This window comes from Trachemys scripta, chromosome 4, assembly GCF_013100865.1.
Source record: "Trachemys scripta elegans isolate TJP31775 chromosome 4, CAS_Tse_1.0, whole genome shotgun sequence".
Taxonomy (NCBI): domain Eukaryota; kingdom Metazoa; phylum Chordata; order Testudines; family Emydidae; genus Trachemys; species Trachemys scripta.
The window spans coordinates 103384164-103407149 of NC_048301.1; the positions used below are offsets into that span (position 1 = coordinate 103384164).

Consider the following 22986-nt stretch of genomic DNA (forward strand, 5'->3'; position numbering starts at 1 on the left):
GGATATCAGATTTTTATGGTACAAATAAATAGATTGGAGTAGTAGCTCCAGATTTTTCAAACAACATCAGAGTTGTTGCAGTTTTAGCCCAGTAATGCCAGAGTAAGATTTCAGACAAGCCCAGCTCTTTTTTTGGTTACAGAGACTGAAGAGGAAACATATGCAGCCTCAATGAAAGGGAAGAGACCCACCTGAAGCATGTCAACTGTTGCTGGAGAGATAATGGGTGGCAATATAATTTATGATCCCTGTAGTAATAAAGGTATCTAGAAGAAGCTATCAGTAACTAAAGGGGAAAAAAGGTTGAAAAAAAGACTAGCGGTGTCTGTTTAAACTCAGCTGCAATACACAAAAGGTCCCTCAAGTACTTAGAGTTTCTAAATTTGAAGTCCTTAAATAAAATGACTTTATTATAATTATCCCTGGCATGGCACTCTAAGAATGAACTCAACATAAATGAATAAAAATCTATTCTCCCACTGGCTCACTGCCAGCCTGGCTGCAAACTTGAGGCCTAGAACAAACATAAGGTCACCTCTGAATCCACTGCATTCTCTTAGTCCTAGTGTATTCCTAATGCATATCTCCAGTGCTTTTACGTAAGACATGTCTTTACATACCATGCACAAAAGCAAATTGAACAGTGCCTTCATTCATCAGAAGGAAAAGAAACAAAAAGACACTCTCTTGCAACAATATACACAAACAGTAGAGCTGGATGTTTATTGTGTATTTCTGGACGTCTTTTCAGTCATGTAACTGGTTACGTAACTAAACCAGATGTACTTGAAGGTTAACAACACCAACACCACAATTCATTAGTGTAAATATTGCTTTTAATATACCAAAACATTTTGCTGCTGCTTCTCTGCACTCATCTCCAAACAATGTGCATTTCGGACTTGCTGTGCAAGAGAAAACCAGAAGATTTATGTCATAAGACTTCATGCAGTCTGATGGATCAATAAATAGCATTCTACTGCTCGGTGTGCACATAGCATTCCCCTTCTCTTTCTGAAACTGCAAGTCTTACTCTACTTTATGTGCAGCTCTGGCCATCAATGTAAAATAAAGTAAAGTAAAATAAGAAAAGGCTTGTCAGCGTGATGGCTAATGAATATGCAACCCCAAAATGCTATTCCTATCTGGCTCTTCCAACTTCCTTATTGCCCCCAACAAATACCTGTACATTTTTCTTTTCCAACATTTTTTAAACAGATGTCCCAAATGTAGATACTGTAACTTGATAACTTCACCAGTGTAGAAATGAAAAAGTGAAATAGAAACTTAACATGGTTTAAAAACTGATTGCCGCCTTATTAAGTATTTCTATTTTCTCTCACTTTACTTGTGAGAAATCCATCCTCCCTTTTTTTAAAGGTCAGTATCGGCCATATTTGATTTTCAGCTCTTCTAAAGCAGAAATGGCATCAAGAATCAAACCATGATAGGTGCTATAATAAAATAATAGTAATGGGAATAATCTTTTCTGGAAAAATACATTTCTCTAAAAAAAATCCACCCCCAGCATGTGATGCCATGATAGAGAAGAGTAACACACACCTGTATTCCCAGTGAAAATCCTATCATCCCTTGAGGGACTAGAAGCATAATGTACAATTTCTTGGGAAGTCCACATGAAGATTCCAGGTAACTTTTTCAAAAGCAACGTAGGTGCTCAGGACCATAAGTTCCAATGAAACCTAGGTTCCTACTGCCTGCATCACTTTTGAAAATGGGACTTATTTGGGCACTTTTTAAAAATTATACCCTACCTCTAGTGATTCAAACGATAGCATGAAAGCAAGAGCAGGATAAAATAGAGATTTCTGATCCAGATCAATTCTATGTGCTAGCACTTAAGCCAGCCTATTTAGTCTGAAAATATGGCCTACAGCCACCTTTTTTATATCTCAGATTTGGAGAAAGAGATATAGTCTATGGGACAAACCCCAATATTCAATGTACAATACTAAGCAAAGCTATATTAGAACAATCTTCCGCATTGGCTATGGCTGATATGACACATAATTTCAATGTAGCATAGATCATATTGCCAGCAGTCAATGGGGGTAGCTGCTTTAATGCTAATTAGGTGAATGGACAGTTGATTGTGAAAAGCACTTCTTCCCCTGAACAAGCCAATAAATTCAAGGAACTAAGGCCCAATGCCAATGGAAGTCTTTCTATTTACTTTGGTGGGTGTTGAACTGGGCCCTAAATCATCTTCACTGGCTACAGAAAGTCTGGATGAGTAAGACTGTCAACAACCCTGAAGCCTGAACTCTGGGACTCTCCCACTTTGCAGGGCCCTAGAGCTTGGGCTCCAGCTCAAGCCCAGAAGTCTACACAGCAATGAAACAGCTCCGCAGCCCAAGCCCTGTGAGCCTGAGTCAGCTGGCACAAGCCGCCAGCCATGAGTTTTTCTTTGCTGTGTAGAGGTGCCCTAAGGTTCAATTACAATCCTCACTGAAGTCACTAGAAAGACACCCCACCCCACTATTGACTTCAGTGCACCCTGGATCAGACCCTAAAGCAGGAAGACAACATACTGCCATCAGAGTGTTCATGGCAATGGACAGTTATATTTAAAGCCAGAATGGCAGTGGCCACTATAATTAAGGCAACACAACAGTTTCCATTCTAATCCCTTTTCCAAATTGCTCTCAAGTTTCTGAAAATCAGGTCCTTTAGGGAGTCTCAAGTTAGGCTCACAAAATCTGAGACATCCAAAAATCACTAGTCACTTATTAAAAACTTGGCTTAATATCCTTTTCCTGATTGTTAACATTTCCATACCTGTTCTAAATGTGCTACTCTCTTTTACAGTTTAATTTTCTTTACCCCAATGAAAATTGCATCTTTGCTTTTTCATGGTTAAATCCTCATTAAAAAAAGGCAAGGAAAATCAGTTTTCTATTGCTATTTCTGGACTCTATGCTCAAGGCAGCCACAAAAATGACAAAAGAACAACTCTACTTCTGTGTGCTTTTCTGCAATACTATAAAAGCTGCTCTTGAAATTACAAAAGCAAAGGGTGGGGGAGACTAATTCCCCCAGACAAACAAAACCCAACAAAAAAATCAAAATAGGAAGAGAAAACGGATAGGCAGGAATTACAGATTACAAGAATGTTAAAAATATATCTAACAGACATAAATTCTTCTGCACTAGAGTAAACAGGTTTAAATGATAGAATTTATAAACAGGAAGCCAAAATACTGCATCTTGCAATATACAAAAGCGACTTCCAGAATGAAGTTGCATTGTACATTACTCTCTTCTTCTCTGTCATAAGAACATAAGAGCGGCCATACTGGGTCAGACCACAGGTCCATCTAGCCCCGTATCACGTCTTCCGACAGTGACCAATGTCAGGTGCCCCAGAGGGTACAGTTTCTGTGATGGCTATCAATATCCTCATTTAATACAAGGCCCTCTAGTTCACCATCTTATTATTTAGACTTCTACCCTTTGTATGTAAGCACTTTAAAAACTTGTCACTTTTTAGCTGTCTGCCATTATATGATGTAATTGAATGGGTCTTTTTTTCATTTGACTGTTTCTCATCGGATCCTACCTGTATTTTATCATCTTCCATCTTCTCCTCCTTACTAGGACATAGAGAATCTCCATTAATAGATCCTCCCCTAAGGGATGTCTCTGTCTGAACTATGTGCTCCTCCGCACCTGTCGGCTTTCCCCCAGCCCTTAGTTTCAAAACCGCTCTACGACCTTTTTAATTTTAAATTGCCAGCAATGTGGTTCCATTTTAGTTTAGGTGGAGCCCATCCTTCCTGTATAGGCTCCCCCTTTCCCAAAAGTTTCTCCAGTTCCTAATAAATCTAAACCCCTCCTCCACCATCGTCTCATCCATGTATTGAGACCCTGCAATTCTGCCTGTCTAAATGGCCCTGTGTGTGGAACTGGAAGCATTTCAGAGAATGAGACCATGGAGGTCTTGGACTTCAATTTCTTACCTAGCAGCCGAAATTTGCCTCCAGGACCTCTCTCCAATCCTTTCCTATGTCATTGGTACCTACATAGTGACATAGTGGTTAAATATCTCTTGGGCAACTTAACATTTCTGAAATGAACTTTTCAAGATCACTGGGCAGGATATACTCTTCGGAGGGTCTTTGCCAATGAAATATATCCTTCTTTACGGTCCACTAGAGTCTGATGATTTTCAGAGCAATACATAGAGGTTATATGTTTATTCAAGCTTTTAATTAATCACTAATTCATAAATGGTGAAACTCATCTGACAGCTGTGGCCCCAAGTAAGCCCATCTGCCCTTAAAAAAGGGTGGGGGAGGAGCTCCACTGAAGCAATTTAACCAGATGCACTTTCCCATTACACAAAGGTATGGACTGCGTATAAGTTTAGTGGATTGTTCACTCTGTGCATTTCATATTTGTTAGATTTGTTGGTTTTAAACTGAATGTGAGGGACCCACATGTCTTGGTAATGGATGCTTTAGAAAACATAAATGCATGCATGGGAGCGGTGAGGGTTTTCCCACTGCCTTGCTAATCATGCATTACCAGGAAGAATAATATACACAGTTGAATACTTGGGTGGAGGGAGAATTGCAGAACTCCTCAAGAGCTTGCACTTTGTGAACCAATCTTCTAGGGCAGTGTTTCCCAAACTTGGGATGCCGCTTGTGTAGGGAAAACCCCTGGTGGGCCGGGTCGGTTTGTTTACCTGCCCCATCCGCAGGTTCCACCAATCGCGGCTCCCACTGACCTCAGTTCGCTGCTCCAGGCCAATGGAAGCTGCTGGAAGTGGCGGCCAGTATGTCCCTAGACCCACGCCACTTCCAGCAGCTCCCTTTGGCCTGGAATAGTGGGACCCCGATCGGCCAGACCTGCGGACGCAGCAGGTAAACAAACTGGCCCAGCCCGCCAGGGGCTTTCCCTACACAATTGGCGTCCCAAGTTTGGCAAACACTGTTCTAGGGGATTCATCATTTTCTTATTCCTAACACTGGAACAAAGATTTAAAAATGGTCCTTATGTACTTCCTTCATGGCAAAGAAATTAATTCTTATGAAATGCAAATCACCCTACAACAAATCAGTGACTGGAGCATAGGATTAAGTGACTTTAGCTGATTTCTCCACAGAACTTAGTGGGAGTTTTGCAATTGACTTTGGTGGGACCAGGTTCAAGCTTTTAGGGAGCATTTTAAAATAGGGATAAGTTTAGACCAGATGCTATCGAACATCTCTAATTTCCTGGATTTATATAAATAGACTATGCATTATTATGTACATTACTTCCTGGTCTCCCTTTGCGTATTATTGTTTGTATTGTGGTGGCAACTCACGTAGAAGCTCCATTATATAAGCACCATACAAACCAGACATGTAGTTCAAAGGCAACTGGTATCCGAAATAGCTTACAGTCTAAGTTAATAACAAGACCACAACAGGTGAATGAGAAACCAGTAGGTGGGAGGATGAAGTAAAAATAACACAAATATGCTTTCATGGAGACTACCCACACACACAATGAAACTCACCACCTGCCTGTATCACCTGGCAGCATTGTGTAAGCATCACAGCAGAAGTTAGTCGTAAGGAGAGATACAAAGGAGGATTAAACAGTGGCTTTGCAAAGCTTGTGACACATAGAATTAGCCGCATGTGAGAAAGCGTGAAGGTGTTTATGGAGGAAGTGGATTAAAGAGAGGTAAAGATTGGGAACATTAGAGGAGCAAAGGTGCCAGTTTCAACAACGTATCAATATGAACATATTCAAAGTTCAAATGCAATACCAAAAAAGTAAAAGCAAATTTTACAGCAGAGAGAAATAGTCAAAGTACAGTCCAGAGATACTTTACTCCATGTTCATACTTTATTCAAAGATACTTTATTCCATGTTTGAAGCCACATAGCATCTAATCATTTCTGAAAGTTCAATGTACCAATTCAACAGACAACAAAAGCTAATTTGGAACCATTAAGATCTCCCCACGTCATCCATTTGTAGTATGCGATGCAATATCCCAACATTGCTCTGAATATTTTTCCAATAACCTGCATAATATCATCAGTAAAAGAGTCCATTTTCATTTGAAAACAGAGAAAACAGTAATGATATTTTTATAAATGCTGGTGAGCAAAGAGGTAAATAATTTATGTGACCATGTTCCAACTAATTCCTATAAAAATAAAACAATGTTTTTTCTTGACTTTTGGTTGGTTGAAGACTTTTCCTGGGGTGACACACTATATGCCAGATTCTAGCTTGCATATGATTTTATGGCACACTTATAAATCTATTTGACAAAACCTTAACTATAATGCAGCACTAATAAGAGGAAAAGTTAGTAGTGCTGAACCATGAAATGTAATGTGGCAAGGCTTGAGGTCATGAAGGTCAGCCAAGTAAAACAGGTCATTAATCTGCCCCAAAATAGCCATTTTTGTATTATTTTTCATCAATAAAAGAAGGCTTGGATGAGAGTTCTCTGCACAGAATACTGTAAATTGATAGCTTTGTTCTAGTCCACTACAGTTTTCTATCGATTTTCTCTCATTTTAGACTGTATTGATTTGTTAATCTCTTCTCTGTAACTGTTCTGATGACAAATTGAGAAGGAAAAACTGCATGCTCTTGGGCATTTTCTACCAACCTCTTGCCTTAAACCATAATTTCATTTGGATTTGGCACTGGTCCATGTGCATATCCGTTAAGCCTGGACAGTATTATGGCATCATTTGCTATTTCATATAGTGAAACCTCTTTAAGCAAGCTCTCAGGGCTGTTGATAAATTTGCTCCTCGGAGGCAGTCTTAGAATGAGGTGAAGCAGAACTTCTACACCTTAAGAGGTTGCAAATGTGATGCTGGCAAACCAGGTGTCAACTCATGTCAAGGCCCTTAGGCTTCACTGAACACTGACAAATACATAGCTGAAAACCAGTCTGTCTCACCTGTGTGTAGTATTGTTAAGATAGGTATTGGACTTATATCAATGTGAGCAGTGTGTAGACTTTAGGAAATGCTTGTAAATTGCTGCATGCATTAATCTCACTTATAACCTCTATATCCCATGCTAAAAGGTAATACGTGTTTGTTCTATAACTGTAAAATGTTTGTTCTGAACTACAGAACTCACCAAACAGGAAAAAATACTTCACCTAATGCAAAATGCTGGATTCCTACAGAAGGCGTTATCTCCTGCCCGTCAGGAAGGACTACTGAATCCAAATGGGCCATAGTGGAACAAAGACTTTGTCGATTGCTTCCCCAAAGCCCTGAAGAGGGCACGTGCCCAAGTCCTCGGCCCATCACAGTTTAAACACCAGGGGAAGGGAATAAAAATGGCTGTTAAGGAGAACTACTTATTCCTATGCCGCCTGGACTCTGAGGGGTGAGGATTTCCAAGGTTGTGCCTACACTAGAGAGCCTACAGCGGCACATCTGCACTGCTATAAGATCTCATGTGGCCACTGTAAGCCGTCAGGAGAGAGCTCTCCCGTCGACTTAATTAATCCACTGCCAACAAGCCGCAGCAGCTATGTCGGTGGGAGCAGCACTCCACACCAGCGCTTAGTTCAGTGTAACTTATGTTGCTCAGGGGGGTGGCTTATTCACTCCCCTGAGCAACATATGTTATACTGACATAAGTGGTAGCATAGACATAGCCTAAGCATATGCAAGGAGTCCCCAACTGTTTTGCCTGGCTTAGCCCTAAAGGATATACAGATTCTGCTTACTATAGAAGTTGTTATTACCTTTTGAAACCCGACTAATTCATTTGTGTGGGTGTTACCTGCTTTAACCTTGTAAATGACTCTTTTTTCCTAGTTAATAAATCATTAGTTAGTTTGTTACAGGACTGGCTACAAACATTATCCTTGCTGAGAGATCTAAGGTGCAAATTGACCTGGGGTAAGTGACTGGGACTGGGAGTACCTGAATATTTTGTGATCTTTGGTGTAATGTGACCATCTACCACAAAGTCATGCTTGCCTGAGGTGGTAAGACAGAGTAGAGCGCCTAACAGGACTGCCTGTGACTCCATGTTAGGGCTGTTATAGTGTTTTAGGAGTTCACACTTATTACTTGGTTGGTGAAATCTAATTCTAGAACACACAGCAAGTTTGGGGTTTGTGCCCCATTCCCGGACAGTCTGCCCTGAGGTTGGCACACATGCTCATAAGCCACTCCAGACAGGCTAATACTTCAGTTTCTCTTCAGAGCACTGTGGCTCAGTGAATAGAGCACCGTATTCAAATTCAGCAGACCTGGGTTCTATGCCCAGCTCTGCCACTGGCCTGTGGGTAGACCATGGGCAAATTACTTATTTCTCTATACCTCAGTTTCCTCTTCTATAAGATGGGGATAGTGATGCTAACCTACTTTGTAGAGAGCTTTGAGATCTATTGATGAAAAGTGCTAAGAGCTACGTATTATGATAGGCAGCTTTTCATGCAGACTTCACTGTATTTAGACATACAATTAGTTTATTTTTACAGGTCTGTGCATGATAAATTATTTGTAGGTAGTAATTATATTGCACCATGTTCATGCCTGGCACTGAAAGCATTACTAGCTTTTGCTAGAGTAATAAGAATATTTAACAACCGCCAACGGGGCTCAGCTGTGAATTGACCATGAGTGCAGTGCTGGGAGCAGCATGGTGTTATGCTGCCCCAGAGACAGTCTGTAAGGAAAGCTATGACTCACCAACTCGCAAGATCCCTCCCTTTTCCCAGCTATTTTGAGGTGGGAGTAAATTGTGTCTGCTCTCTCCGGCACAGCACAGCTTGGCCAGCACATTGGAAGGATTCCATCCTCTCTAACCCACCTATGCAAATGGGTCTATGGATCCTACTTCCTCTCCCTCACAGCTTTGTACCACCACTCTAACAAGGTCACAATATGACATTATGAACTGGGATCATGCTTGTATGAGATAGGACAAGTATTTAATTGATGGGTTGTGAATGGTTTCAAGGAGTTGTTAGAAGTTCGAACTCATGTTAGAAGAAGATTTCTAACCGTCAGAGGAGTGAGGTTCTGGAACAGCCTCCCAATAGTTTTAAGATGGAGCTTGATAAATGACAAGAGTTCCCTGTGATAGCAGGGGAATTGTCTCCATGACTCAGGGGGTCCCTTCCTGTCCGACATCCCTATGTTACCACCCTCAGTTTCTTATATGAAAGGAGAAAGAGAATGAAAAAGAGAAAGGAGGAGACCTGACCAAAATGACAAGCAAATCTTATTTCTTTAGTTCCTGCCTCTAAGGCTGTATTCTAGGAGAATCCCTGAAGAATGTGAATAGAGATTATTTTTGGTCTCGTCTTTTTTGTTCTATTTTATAGTATTGTCAGTATCATTGACACCTTTTGTCTCTGTGGGTTGCGAAGGGGACAGAAAGGCCTTAATATATTCTCCAACTTAATATATTCTCCAAGATACCTAAGAGAGCTCCTGGCTTACTCCTTCTGCAGCCTACAACAGATGGCCCCAATTCAAGACAGCACTGAAGCACATGCTTAATTTTAAAGCTTAATTTCAGTGGACATAAGCACATACATCAATTTCAGGACATGCTCAAGTTCTACCCTACACAGGCTTGCTTCTCTGAATCATGGCTATCTTAGCAACTCTCTTAGGCAGCTACCATATTTGCTGGTGGAGTTTTCACTGGAAATCTCATGGATTAGTAACTTTTCCTTTTTCGCTACCAAACTAATTGCTACAACTAGCTTAACATCTTAAGGGGGGGGGGGAATCAAGAGTATCTGTTTTTATATTCCTTTGATAAATTCAATACCATTTTTACCTGAGGTAGTTTTAATAGTTTCAACACAAACTTTTATCTCTATTTTTAATTGACACAAACATTAGTGAATTACATTAGGAATTCATTACCCTTGAGCCTTTATTTATTCCACCTGTGTACATTTCAGTATCATGCAAAATAAACTGAGAAGCCAAGAAATTGATGCTCCCTGTTTACAAGAAATTAAAGTGAACATCCTTATACTGCTATTTTATCAATGTATCTTAAATACCAATCAGGGAGAACTCAGACAATTCAGTTTCTCAGAGGCAATCAGTCTAAAGAGCCAAGTGGATAAAGCCTCTACGGACAGAAAAGAATGTTACATTACCTACCAATCAGACTGACAGGTTATATGTATTCGTCTCAGCTAAGAATTAGGCTAAAATAATGAGCTAATTCTAAATTACAATAGCCAGAAATAAAGCACTGTGCCCTTAAAACCAGTGTAACACTTGCTTCCTCCTGATCTCACTAGTTATAAAAACAGATGACATGGGGTACATTTTTCTCATTTATAATGAAGTATCAGAATGCAGGTACCTAACACATCCATCTGATAGACTGAGGTAGCATAAACAAAACCTTTTCATCTGGGCAACAACTCTTGACCAAATTAGCAGCTCATTGGTACTTCAACTCTTTTCTATGACAAACCCCTCAGGCACCTGATCTCAGTTCTATTTCAGACTCAAAACACCACCAGGTTAGGGAGCCTATCTTTGGTAAGCGAGTTTCCAACACCACACTGTTAATTTGCACCTCTTTCTGAGATAGACACCACCGGCATATCCCACAAAGAAAGAAATGAGGAGCAGTTCTTTAAAAAAGTATGTGGGGATAAGGGGAGTAAAAGAAAGGAAATTTAATTTTTAACTGTGTTTTTAATTTTAAAAAAATTTCTTTAGTAATGAAGGGGGTTAATTGCAAAAGTAAAATCTAAACTCAATAAGGCATCTAAAAAAAAGAACCAAAAGGAAACTGTTTTCTTCTATTGTCTTTAGGTGCCAATGCAATAAAATCAATATACCGATATTGAGACAAAAGATGATAATGCATTAATATAGCTCCTTTCATCAAAGGATCTCAGTGCATTTTATAGATATAAGTTAATTATGTCTCCTACCACCATTTTAAGGTAGGTACATTTTATATACCTGCTTTATGGATGTACAAACAGAAGAACGGAGAGGTTGACTGACGTGGCAAGAGTGACAGAATAAATTGATGGCAGAAATCAGAATGATTCCCAATTTTCGGATTTAACTATTAGACCAGGGCTCCCTCTCATACTAAACTGAGTACATTAAAACAGAGCTCTGGAGCACAGGTGTCTCTCATGAAAGCCTGTGAGTTTAATCAGCAACCCCAAGCATTCCAAATGTACAGAGGAGATGGATTGGTAGTGATGTGCCAGTCCTCCTCACCCTGCCACAGGCACTCTATAAATACTAGCAAAAAGGACTTGTCCCCATTCATGGAGTCATCACCAGAACGAGGCAGAACTGCCAGTGACACAGCAAAACCAGCCAAGCTCCTTTTCTGGATAGGATGATATTATGGTTTAGAGAGCACACTTCATTCAAATCCCTTTCCCTTTCCACTTCTTCCACAAAGCCTACTAACTGCTAAGGAAGAAATGCAGCCTCACACCCAGTATTTAAATCGGTGTAGCTCCACTGAGTTCTTCCTCCAGTCATCCAAAGCATTTATATGTGTGAGCTGTTCTGCCTGTCTATTTTGATGTTGAGCTCCTTGGAGCAAGAACAGTGTCATCCTGAGTTTTGTACAGTACAGAATACACTGTTAGTACTTAATAGATAATCATTTATAAATAATAATGAGGAAGAGTATCCCGAATTGCCCAATAAGGTAGTTTCAGGAGAGCCTCATCTTTAATTCACAATGCCAACCAAAATGAAGCTTCAGCAGCAATCAGTGCCTCAATGTATTCACAGTGGAGCTTACCTACATCAGTCCCAACACTGCAGGACTTCACTTAAGTGGTGCTATACTTCTGAAGAGTACAGGTCAGAGTTAGCTGAGCAAATGAACGTGAGCCCTTTAGCCACAAAAGAAATATAGGGCCAGATTCTCAGCTGGTGGTTTCAATGGAGTTATACCAATTTACAACAGCTGACCAAACCATATGCAGATGAGAAGAGTGCAGTGAAGCGGAGTAAGTGACTATGTCCTGACCATTAGAGTGTAAAAGAGGTCTAAGTGATTCGACAATGAGACTGAGTCAGGACCCCTGGTTTCTCTACTCAACTTTGCCCCTGACTCAACATAGGAACTTGGGAAAGTCATAAACTCTCTCTGTCTCAGTTTCCCTTATCTGTATAATGGGGTTAAAAGTGTGTATTAACCTTTGTAAAGCAATCAGAGGTCAATTATTATTTATCATGGAGTATGGTGGCTTCCCATAAAAGAAGGTTATAAAGGATTCTATACTGACACCATATGAAGAATATTAAACTTAATCACTGTGAGCAATAATATTTTGCACTTATGCAGGGCCTGATCCAGTACCCACTGAAGGCAATGGGAAGATTCCCAGTGACTTCAATGGGCTTTGCATTAAGCCCATAGTTTGTTCCCTTAAAGATCCTCAACACACTTTGTGAACATTTATTACCCCATTTTTAAAGATAGGGAAACAGCTGCAACTCACATCATCTGCAGCAGAGCCAATAACATGATTTCCAGTCCTGTGCTTTAGTCACAAAACCATCTTCTCCCTCAATAAGGCTAGAAATCATGTTTTCAAGTATATCTCAGGGTAGCAAAGTTCAATACAAATAGATGACAAGACCAAGTCTTTGGGAATGATACAAATGAGAGAAATCTTCCATGAGCTTAAACACAAAAAGGAAGCTTACGTGAAGTGGAAACTTGGACAGATAACTAGGAAGGAGTATAAAAATATTGCTCGAGCATGCAGGGGTGTAATCAGGAAGGCCAAAGCACAATTGGAGTTGCTGCTAGCAAGCGATGTGAAGGACAACAAGAAGGGTTTCTACAGGTATGTTAGCAACAAGAAGGTGGTTAGGGAAAGTGTGGGACCCTTACTGAATGGGGGAGGCAACCTAGTTACAGATGATATGGAAAAAGCTGAAGTACTCAATGCTTTTTTTGCCTCGGTCTTCACAGATAAGGTCAGCTCCCAGACTGCTGCACTGGGCAGCACAGTATGGGGAGGAGGTGAGCAGCCCTCAGTGGTGAAAGACCAGGTTAAGGACTATTTAGAAAACCTGGACATGCACAAGTCCATGGGTCCAGACCTAATGCAACCAAGGATTCTCAGGGAATTCGCTGATGTGATTGCAGAGCCATTGGCCATTATCTTTGAAAACTCATGGTGATCGGGGGAGGTCCTGGATGACTGGAAAAAGGCAAATATAGTGCCCATCTTTAAAAAAGGGAAGAAGGAGAATCGGGAGAACTACAGACTGGTCAGCCTCATCTCAGTCCCTGGAAAAATCATGGAGCAGGTCCTCAAGGAACCCATTTTGAAGCACCTGAAGGAGAGGAAGGTGATCAGGAACACTCAACATGGATTCACCAAGGGCAAGTCATGTCTGACCAACCTGATTGCCTTCTATGAGGAGATAACTGGCTCTGTGAATATGGGGAAAGCAGTGGACATGATATATCTTGACTTTAGCAAAGCTTTTGATACGGTCTCCCACAGTATTCTTGACAGCAAGTTTAGAAAGTATGGATTGGATGAATGGACTATAAGGTGGATAGAAAGCTGGCTAGATCATTGGGCTCAACGGGTAGTGATCAACGGCTTGATGTCTAGTTGGCTGCCAGTATCAAGCGGAGTGCCCCAGGGGTCTGTCCTGAGGCCAGTTTTGTTCAACATCTTCATTAATGATCTGGATGATGGGATGGATTGCACCCTCAGCAAGTTCACGGATGACACTAAGCTAGGGGAAGAGGTAAATAAGCTGGAGGGTGGGGATAGGGTCCAGAGTGACCTAAACAAATTGGAGGATTGGGCCAAAAGAAATCTGTTGAGGATCAACAAGGACAAGTGCAGAGTCCTGCACTTAGGACGGAAGAACCCCATGCACTGTTAAAGGCTGGGGACTGACTGGCTAAGCAGCAGTTCTGCAGAAAAGGACCTGGGGATTACAATGGATGAGAAGCTAGATATGACTCAACAGTGTGCCCTTGTTGCCAAGAAGGCTAACGGTGTATTGGGCTGCATTAGTAGGAGTATTGCCAGCAGACCGAGGCAAGTGATTATTCCCCTCTATTCGGCACTGGTGAGGCCACATCTGGAGTATTGCGTCCAGTTTTGGGCCCCCCCCCCCACACACTACAGAAAGGATATGGACAAATTGGAGAGAATCCAGCGGAGGGCTACAAAAATTATTAGGGAGCTCTGAACTTCTTATTGAACCCATGGTTTGGGTATATAGGAATACAGGAACTGCCATGCTGGATCAGAAACTAAGTCCAACTAGTCCAGTATCCTGTCTTTGACTGGCCAGAACAAGATGCTTCAGAGAAAGTTTTAAGTACATCACAGTAGGCAGATGTGGGATAATCTGCCCCCACATAGGTTACAGGGCAAATTATTCTATGTTCTTCCAAGCATATGCTTTCTAATAACACATTCAAAATTACCACAACTGTATATGCATATGAACTATTAACATTAGTGAGAATTACTGAATTGAGGAATGGACACCCACCCCCGACCTGGGTCATAGATAATACCTCAAAGCCTACCATGTTTTTTATAAAAAGAATAAACTGAAACAAATGTATTCCTTCAAGTGAAAAGGAAGGGTCATTATAGTGGCAGCTTTTTTTAGGAGCATTAATAATACCTGTACTGGAGCTCAGAAGTAACCTTTATACTGTCCAGAATGTGCCACGTATGAAAGATTTGGAGATGGAACAAACTTCCAACACTGAAAGAAGTTTGGAGTTCTGGTGCCCCAACTTTCAGCTGCATCCAATATCCCCAAGGCTGCTCTAAAGCACACCTGGCTGGCTATGGTGTAAAAGGTCTGTCTGCCAGCCAGGGATTACTGGAAAGCAGTGCGTTCCAGCCATGATCCCTTCCTGCAGGAATTAGCCCACCACGCACCCTACATTAGGGGCTGGAGGGAAGGGGGTGGAAACAACCTGTGCCACCTCTCCAGCAACTGGGTCAACCCCATGATGGGGAATCACTAGCTGTAGCAATCCAGTAGCTTTCTGGCCACTTTGCACAGTGACAGCAGTACAAAGGAACCAAAACAGGGTCAGGATTAAGATCAGGATAATCAGTACTATTTACGGCATGCACACATCAGGTAACTTTCCCCTTCAGTTATAGAGGCGAGCTCTGAACTGGGCCTTGGGAGCCCTGGCTTCTGTTCCTAGCTTTGCAGTTCACTTTAGGCAAGTCACTTCACTTCTCCATTTCCACGCCTAGCCTTTGTCTGTCTTGTCTACTTACATTATAAACTCATCAGGACAGAGATCATATTTTACTATGATTGTGTACAGTGCCAGTACACAGGGCACTCTAAGTGTCTGTCATATAAATAATAATAATGAGCGGTGACCTAGCAATTCAACGGCACTGCTCAAACCCCGGAATTGAAACAAGGAGCTAGTGTTAACAGAAGCTTTTATTTTTCACCAACACTTTTAATGAGATATTTTCTTTACTAATTAAAAAGTTACTGCACTTGGAAAGAGTAGAACATTATTATTATATCCCCTCATAAAACTCTCCATTTTTAAATCAGCTTAGTGACTGAGTTAACATACATATGCTCTCAAATGCTACACAGCAAAATCTGGCATTTCAGGGTTGGTATCTATAGGATTTCTCTTACAGAGAAATAAAACTTATTTCTGTTTTCAGATTTTTATTCTAATATATGGACCATGGCTACAAACCATTCAGCATTACAGCATTCAATGGAACAAATAAACCCATATGAACTTGTAACAGGGCAGACTCCTCTCCTGTCCTGAGATCCCTCACAAACAGTCCAAGATGTCGTTTGTTTGGTTATCACCTCTATGAATTTTATTTATTACCCTCACCAAAAAAGGCCCAGTCAGAAACCTGTGCAGCAAGTCTATTTACAGCTTTTCCTAATCCTCAACTTTTTCTCCACGGAAAGGAAGCAAAAGAGACCTCACCAGTCTGAGACTTTTCTTCCTATGGGCTCTGCTAGCATTCCCCTTTGCTCTTCCTTACTGTGTTTTTAACTACCCTCCCCAGTTGGTGGGATAATTAGCTCCTTAGCTCATCAAACCCCTCTTCCCCCACACTCTGCTTAGGCAATAAAGTTCTCTCCTCCTCCATCAGGCCTTTCCTGGTGGAACTAGCTAGGGCTTAAGTGATCAGAGTGCTGGGTCCATCACTGGCTCTCAGCACTCTGACGCAGAGCTACGCAGGTAATATGTAACTCAAAGGTCATGAATATGTTATCTTGCCAAGTGCTCATTTTCATTCCCTTGCTGACACATTTTATAAATAAAGCTATGATTAAGATTTTAAGAAATATTTATTGACTTACCATCAGAAGTCACAATATAAACTAGAAGAGTAGTTTGAAGTAGATTTTCTCATACTGGGTCTTTATTGAAGTATATTATTATTCCAAGATATTAGGGTTTCCCTTTACTCCATTTACAGGAGTCTAGAGGCAAAGTTCCCCAGGGAGATTTGTGATCTTATCATAGCAGCTGAGATTGTGCACTTTGTAGCTAATCTTGATCACTTGCAAGTACAATATTATTTATATATCTATATAATATAGTGATGTGGGGAAAAAATAAAAGCAAGTGCCTTTCAAAGGCCTATGGACGAACAAAGGAATCAATCAGTGCAGCAAAGAGGGTAAAGTATTAACAAAGCCAGCTATACCTAACTGCACAGTAAAATTCACCCTAAACGCAGAAGGCCAGTGCAACACACACCGCACCACTAATGCCCTGCACAGGGGAAGTAGCCACATGGGAGTGCTTGCACAATCCCTACACACCATGGGAAAGGTCTCCACACTGGCTCCATGGGGGGGGGGGGGGGGGGGGCAGGGTCATTGGAGCCACACAACAGGTCCAGGAGCAGCTACTCCAGCTCAGGGTATTCTCAGTCTCCAGCCCTGAGATGCATGGTAGACCCCTTGCATACTCCATTATTACACTGGCTTGATATGGATGGGGTGGACTAAGCACACACAGCCATTCATTTGATGGTGACAGTGTAATGCAGCAAGTCATTTTTTCACTTCACTGCTTTAATTTTTCTTTTCATTAAGAAACTCCAGTGTTCACTGCCCAGAACAGCTGCAAACTAGCAGAACTTCCTTTAGTGAGATTAGGGCTACAATCAGAATGTGGCTGTATGTGAAGGCAATTCTTTATTCCCAGAGAGAAAATATCCCTTCTTCCCTTCAATTTAGTGAAAGCCATTTAGTCATATATAATGACTTCTTCTCAGTTTATTGCTTACTGTGAATGTTTGCTGCAATGAATGACACGCTGAACATATCACAAACAGTAAAAGGGTAGCTATTAAGACCAAAAATACCAGACAGGCTGGAGAAGCATTTTGAGAAGAAGGAAATGATAAACTAGATCTTTGTAACATTCACTAAACAGAGAAGCTAATCAAATTTCAATCCATTTGTATTTAATCTCCATTTGTCCTTTCATCTCAAGAGCAGCGGATATGAATGTACATCAGGCAATAGACGAATCAGATGTTCCTAAGAGGCCCAATCAAGGATGCCATACAACACAAAAGCACCTCATGCATAATGCCACACAACTGATTTCAGCACAAACTTGAAATTTCTTCTCAGTGACTTATTCTGCACAGAAAAAGAAATAATATATTTATCTGCAATATAATTATTCAGTAGATTTAAACACATGATGCTTTATGATTCTAATATAGATACTAACTCTTTATAAGCTTAAGCTATCATTGAAAGAAGACAACCCTTTAAAACTGCTGGGCAGTCATTATGTTGCTGTAAGATTGTCCTTTTTATTGATTTTTGTTTCCCACTGTTTACACTGAAAGAAGAAAAAAGAAAAAGATTTTGCTTATGCTTCCTAAGAACAATATTTCCAAGTGAATACATGTAATGGAATTAAGCTACATTAAAGCAACATATGGTTCACTCAGAAACAAGGAGATTTTCAGTCCAGACTGATCTGGCATCATGAATATTTGCAACACAGAACAATCACCACCCTTTGCAGGAGAAAGTAGTAGGTCAACCACATGAGTAAAGGCAACAAGCTGCATAGTAGGGATCACAGAATGCATTAAGGACAGGACAGTCGCCTTAAACTGACAATAAAAAGCAAACTTATTTATGTTTGGCCCTGAGTACTATCTGAACACAATTTTCCCCTTGTATTTTTAAACGATGCTAACTCAAGTCAATAAGCAACCAGCAGATTATAGCCTTGCCAAACATTCATTTCAGTCAATTTTATATACGCTTACAAATAGGCTCAGGATCAGAGATAAGTGAATAATTGATTTTTTCCATTCAATTGCTGAACTGAAAAATCCAAAAAAGGATTGTTTTGAACAGAAATGGAATTTTTTGGTTTATCACAACAAACGAAGGCCAAATAATTTTGTTCAGGTCTAATTAAACGTTTTGAATGTCGACTCAAAATGGCATTTCAAAATGACACTTTTTAAACAAAATGTCAACATTTTCTAACTGAAATGTTGAAACAGTTTATTTCAACATTTCGGGGGGGGGGGGGGGAGAGAGGGGGAATCAGTTTTGTTTCCAACCCCTCAAAAAATGCATTTTTCAACAAAATTTCTGTTAATCAAAACAATATCACCTGGCTTTACCCAGGATAAAGATTACATTATTTTTAAGAACTGTCTCCTAAACTGAACATTGGAGTTAAGGTTAACTTCAGTCTGTCATTTCTTTGCCAATAGTGCATTTGAATCAATCCACCTGTATTCCTTTAAACTCTGCTCTCTTCTTAATGTTTTCTCCTAAACCTCCCTAGTCTCACTGAAAAGGGGCAACCTCAAAGCGCAGATGTTTAATTCAGGCCTCTCCTTGAGGTGGCAACAGCAGGAAAGGCGGACAAGTCGGCCATTGCTGATTAATCTGACAGTTCTGAGGGGATGAAGATGAGCACTGATTAACTTGAACTCAAATTCCCAGCCTAAGAGTCAGAGGTGAAAGTAAGCAGTACGGTCCGGTACGGCGTATCGGCAAGAGCCAGTACACCGTGCCGGACCGCACTGGCTTCCACGGCAGGGATTTAAAGGGCTCTGGGCTCCCCAGCGGCTGGGCTGGGGCCAGGATTTAAAGGGCTCGGGGCTCCCCGCAGCGGTGGGAGCTCCAGGCCCTTTAAATCCATGCCCGAGCCCGGATGGGCTGCAGCTGGGAGCCCTGGGTTGATTTAAAGGCCCTGGGCTCCCAGACACAGCCGGTGCCCCAGGGCCTTTAAATCTTGAGAGGCCCCGCCTCTTCCGGTTGAGGCCACACCTCTTCCGGATGAGGCCACACATCCCCCCAGGACTCCGGCAGTACTGGTAAGTCCTGTAAGTTACTTTCACTCCTGCTAAGAGTATAAGATTAGTAAAGGATGAACTGAACAGAAGTACATGCAGGAGGATAGTTGGAGTCAAATGGAAAAGCAGATGTCTACAACCATTCAATTCCCCGGGTCAGAGGTGAAGTTTGTAGCAGTTTCTGAATTACTGTACATCTAGGTATTGTCGCTTTCATTGATTTGGGCATTTAGAACCTACCTCCCCAAAGAACTACAAGCAAGCAAACATCTTAACTATCTCAGGTACTTAGTACCTTGCAATCTTTAATGTATCTATTGTCACACCACTCCTAAGAGGTAGGCCAGTGTTATTATCCCCATTTTACAGATGGAGAACTCAGGGACAGAGAGAATAAGTCACAAAGGAAGTCTATGGTGGAGCAGGGAATTTACTCCTGGGGGAATTCTGCGCCACTACGCATGTGCAGAATTCATATCCCCCGCAGATTTCTTTGCTTCCCCGCAGAAAAATGACTTTGTGACAGGGAAGCAAAGGAAAGCTGCAAGAGCAGTCATGCACCACTCCCTAGCTGTGCAAGTACATTGTTTCAGGCATCCGGAGCAGCCAGCAGAGAGGTAAATCACCACAGGGCTGTGGACACTCCAGCCAGTGGCTCCTACCCTGAGCCAGGATCAGTTGCTAATCGTGGCTGCGCTGAAGGCAGAAGAGGACGGGACTTCCCCTTCTCCTGCAAGGAGTGGCTGGGGTTGTGTCAGACCTATTCCCAGAAACCTCCCCCAGTGGCAGGAAGCTCAGCATCCTCCCCTGCTTCCTGCCCCCATCACTCCTCAGCTGCCGGTGGAGGGGTCATGGTAGAGGGAGCTGCTCCCCCATCTGCCCAACTCCCGTGCATCTGGGCCTCCGAGACAACCCTGCCAAGCCTCACCCTGTATGCCCAGAACCCCCCTAGCCCTCCATATCCAAATTCCACCCTATTGAACCTCAACCCCTGCATCTGGAGCCCCCTGCACCCAGACATCTTGCCTCCGTACCCCCCCCCCTGCACCCAGACCACCCCCTACTGAGCTCCCTGCATTCAAACCCCCAACCTGACAAGCCCCCCCCCTCTGCACCTCCCTGAGCCCCCATATCCAGACCCCACACCACTGACCCCCAATTAGCTGCACCCAGACCCCTACCCCACCAAACCCCACTCTCCCAACACCCAGACACCCCTGCTGAGACCCCCACATCCAGACCCCTCCACTGAGCCCCAGCCACTTTCACCTGGAAGCCCCTGCAGAGTCCCATTGCCCCTGCACCTGGAACACACACAACCCCAACGAGCCTCTGCGCATCCAGATACCCCCACACCTAGACCCCCCGCTGAGCTACCTGCCCCCAGATTGTCCCACGCAGAATCCTCTCACCTAATACCTGGATCCCCCCCATACTGAGCCCCTCCACGCTTGGATCCTGCCCGGTTAAGCCTTCATGCCCCACACTTGATGTGCCTTGGACAGAGGGGCAGGGTGTTTTTCTGGGGCAAGCCCAGGCCTTGTGCTGTGTCAGAGTCAGGTGCAGTCTCACCAGTGAGTGTGTGTCCCTGGGGTGGAGCGGCTTCAGGGTGATCTCCCAGCTTCGTGCAACCAGTGGCCTGTGCTCCCCACTGCCATGCTGGAGCCTCTGCATTTATTTATTGACAAATAAAACTTGCAGAGTTTTGCAGATTTTTAAAATATTGTGTGCAGAATTTTTAGGCACCGAATGCCCTCATGAGTAGGAACTGAACCCAAGTTTTCTAAATCCCAGACAAGCACCCTATTTACTGCAACTTCCTTCTTCCCTCTGTCTGGTGTGGTGCTCACACTGCAATTTGCACTTGTAATTAAGATTTAAATCGTATAGGTAGACTGCAGACTCCACCTGAGTTCTGGCATCATTTTGGTTTTTTGTAACCTAATTGTTCAAGGCCATTCAGAGCTCTTCCCCTGGTCTTATCTGCTCTTGCTTCTTTTCCCATCATCCCATATCCCTACTGCTGCAGCAGTGATGCTTGCTTTGACCACCCTTCTCCCACAACCAGACTTATGCCTTCTTTCACACTGTCCCCTATGCCTGGAACTCCATCCCAGTCTACAAGTCTGGTCCCTTCTGCAACCACAAATCTGTCTTCAGACACTGTCCTTCTGTGAAACCTACAAGGATGAATAGGGATGAGGGCAGTTGAATGAAGTTGAGGTGATTTTGACCCATCTTTTCTGTTTCAAGGTGTATAAAAATGGAATACATCTCCACCTTCCATGAATCACTTGTTTTCTTAATAAGTTCCCATAGGGCAAAGGCTATATCTTCCCATGAGTTTGTACAGCACCTAGCTCAATGGGACCCCAATCCTGATTGAGATCTCTACGCATTACCCATAATACATATAAAAGTTAATAGTAATAACGTTGTGCATGGTCTAGTGGCTAGAACAAAGGACTTTGAGCTAGGACTCAGTTTTTATTCCTGGTTCTGCCACTGACTTGCTATCATAAACATAAAGAAAAAGGTAGTATAAACTCCCCCCTTGCAGCTGTACTGAATCGCTTTACCTGTAAGGGGTTAAGAAGCTCAAATAACCTGGTTGGCACCTCACCAGAAGGACCAATAAGGAAAGAAGATATTTTCAAATCTGGGAGGAGAGGTTCTTGTTTGTGCTGTTTCCTCTCCGGACAGAGAGAAAGACCAGGCAGGTAAAACATCTCCTGAAAACCTACCTGAAATGATCCATCTAAGATTACAAAAATTTTAAGTATGGCAAGGAAATGTATTAGATTATCTTTTGTTTTAGCTTGTGAATTTTCCCTGTGCTAAAAGATAGTTTTATTCCTATGTTTGTAACTGTGAAGTTGAGTCCAGAGGGGAGTCCTCTGTGTTTTAAATCTTTAAGTCTTTCATGCGGATCCCCACATCTGTACCCCAGAGTTCAGAGTGGAGAGGGAACCCTGATATGGTGGCACTGGTGGGATCATTTTGAATCAGAAGTACAGACCTCAGGATTTTAAAAGGACACTTTTTTTTTTCTTTTGGCTGCTTGAAAACCAGGGAGGTTTGGTTTTTTTGTTTGTTTGTTTTGTTTTTTTAAAGGACCCTTTTTTTTTTTTTTTTTTAAGCTGAGAGCAGCTGGAGGTTTTTTATTTTCCCCCCTCTTTGCCTGAGGGCAGAGTAGTTAAGCTATAGCAAGGAAATTCACAAGCTGTTTTTTTTTTTTTTTCCCTAGCTCTCGGGCTAGGCTAGGCTAAGCGCAGGAAGGCTAGCAAAGATGACGGAAAGTGAGGTCTAGAAAAAACTGGAATTAGCCAGATTGGAAGCTGAAGAGAAACAAAAGCAACATGAAAGACAAACGGACTTTAAGCGCTTAGAGTTGGAGGTGGAGGAGAGGAAAGAGGCAAAGCGCTTGAAGGCAGAAGCTAAACGCTTGGATATGGAGGTAGAGCTGAAGCGCTTAGAGCTGGAAAAGGCTAAGCTGGGTCTACCAGATAACCCTAACAGTCCTTCTCCAGGTACTGCTCCCCATTCCAAAAAATTCCCCACCTACAAAGTAGGTGATGATACAGAGGCCTTCTTAGAAAATTTCGAAAGGGCCTGCCTTGGGTACAGCATCTCTACAGACCAGT

General features: G+C 42.2%; 1 protein-coding gene across 3 annotated transcripts in view; it reads right to left on the reverse strand.

Moving 5' to 3' along the window:
- SERGEF (secretion regulating guanine nucleotide exchange factor) overlaps positions 1 to 22986 on the reverse strand; it is a 261315-nt gene that overhangs the window by 172699 nt on the left and 65630 nt on the right. The gene's annotated exons all lie outside the window — the stretch shown is intronic.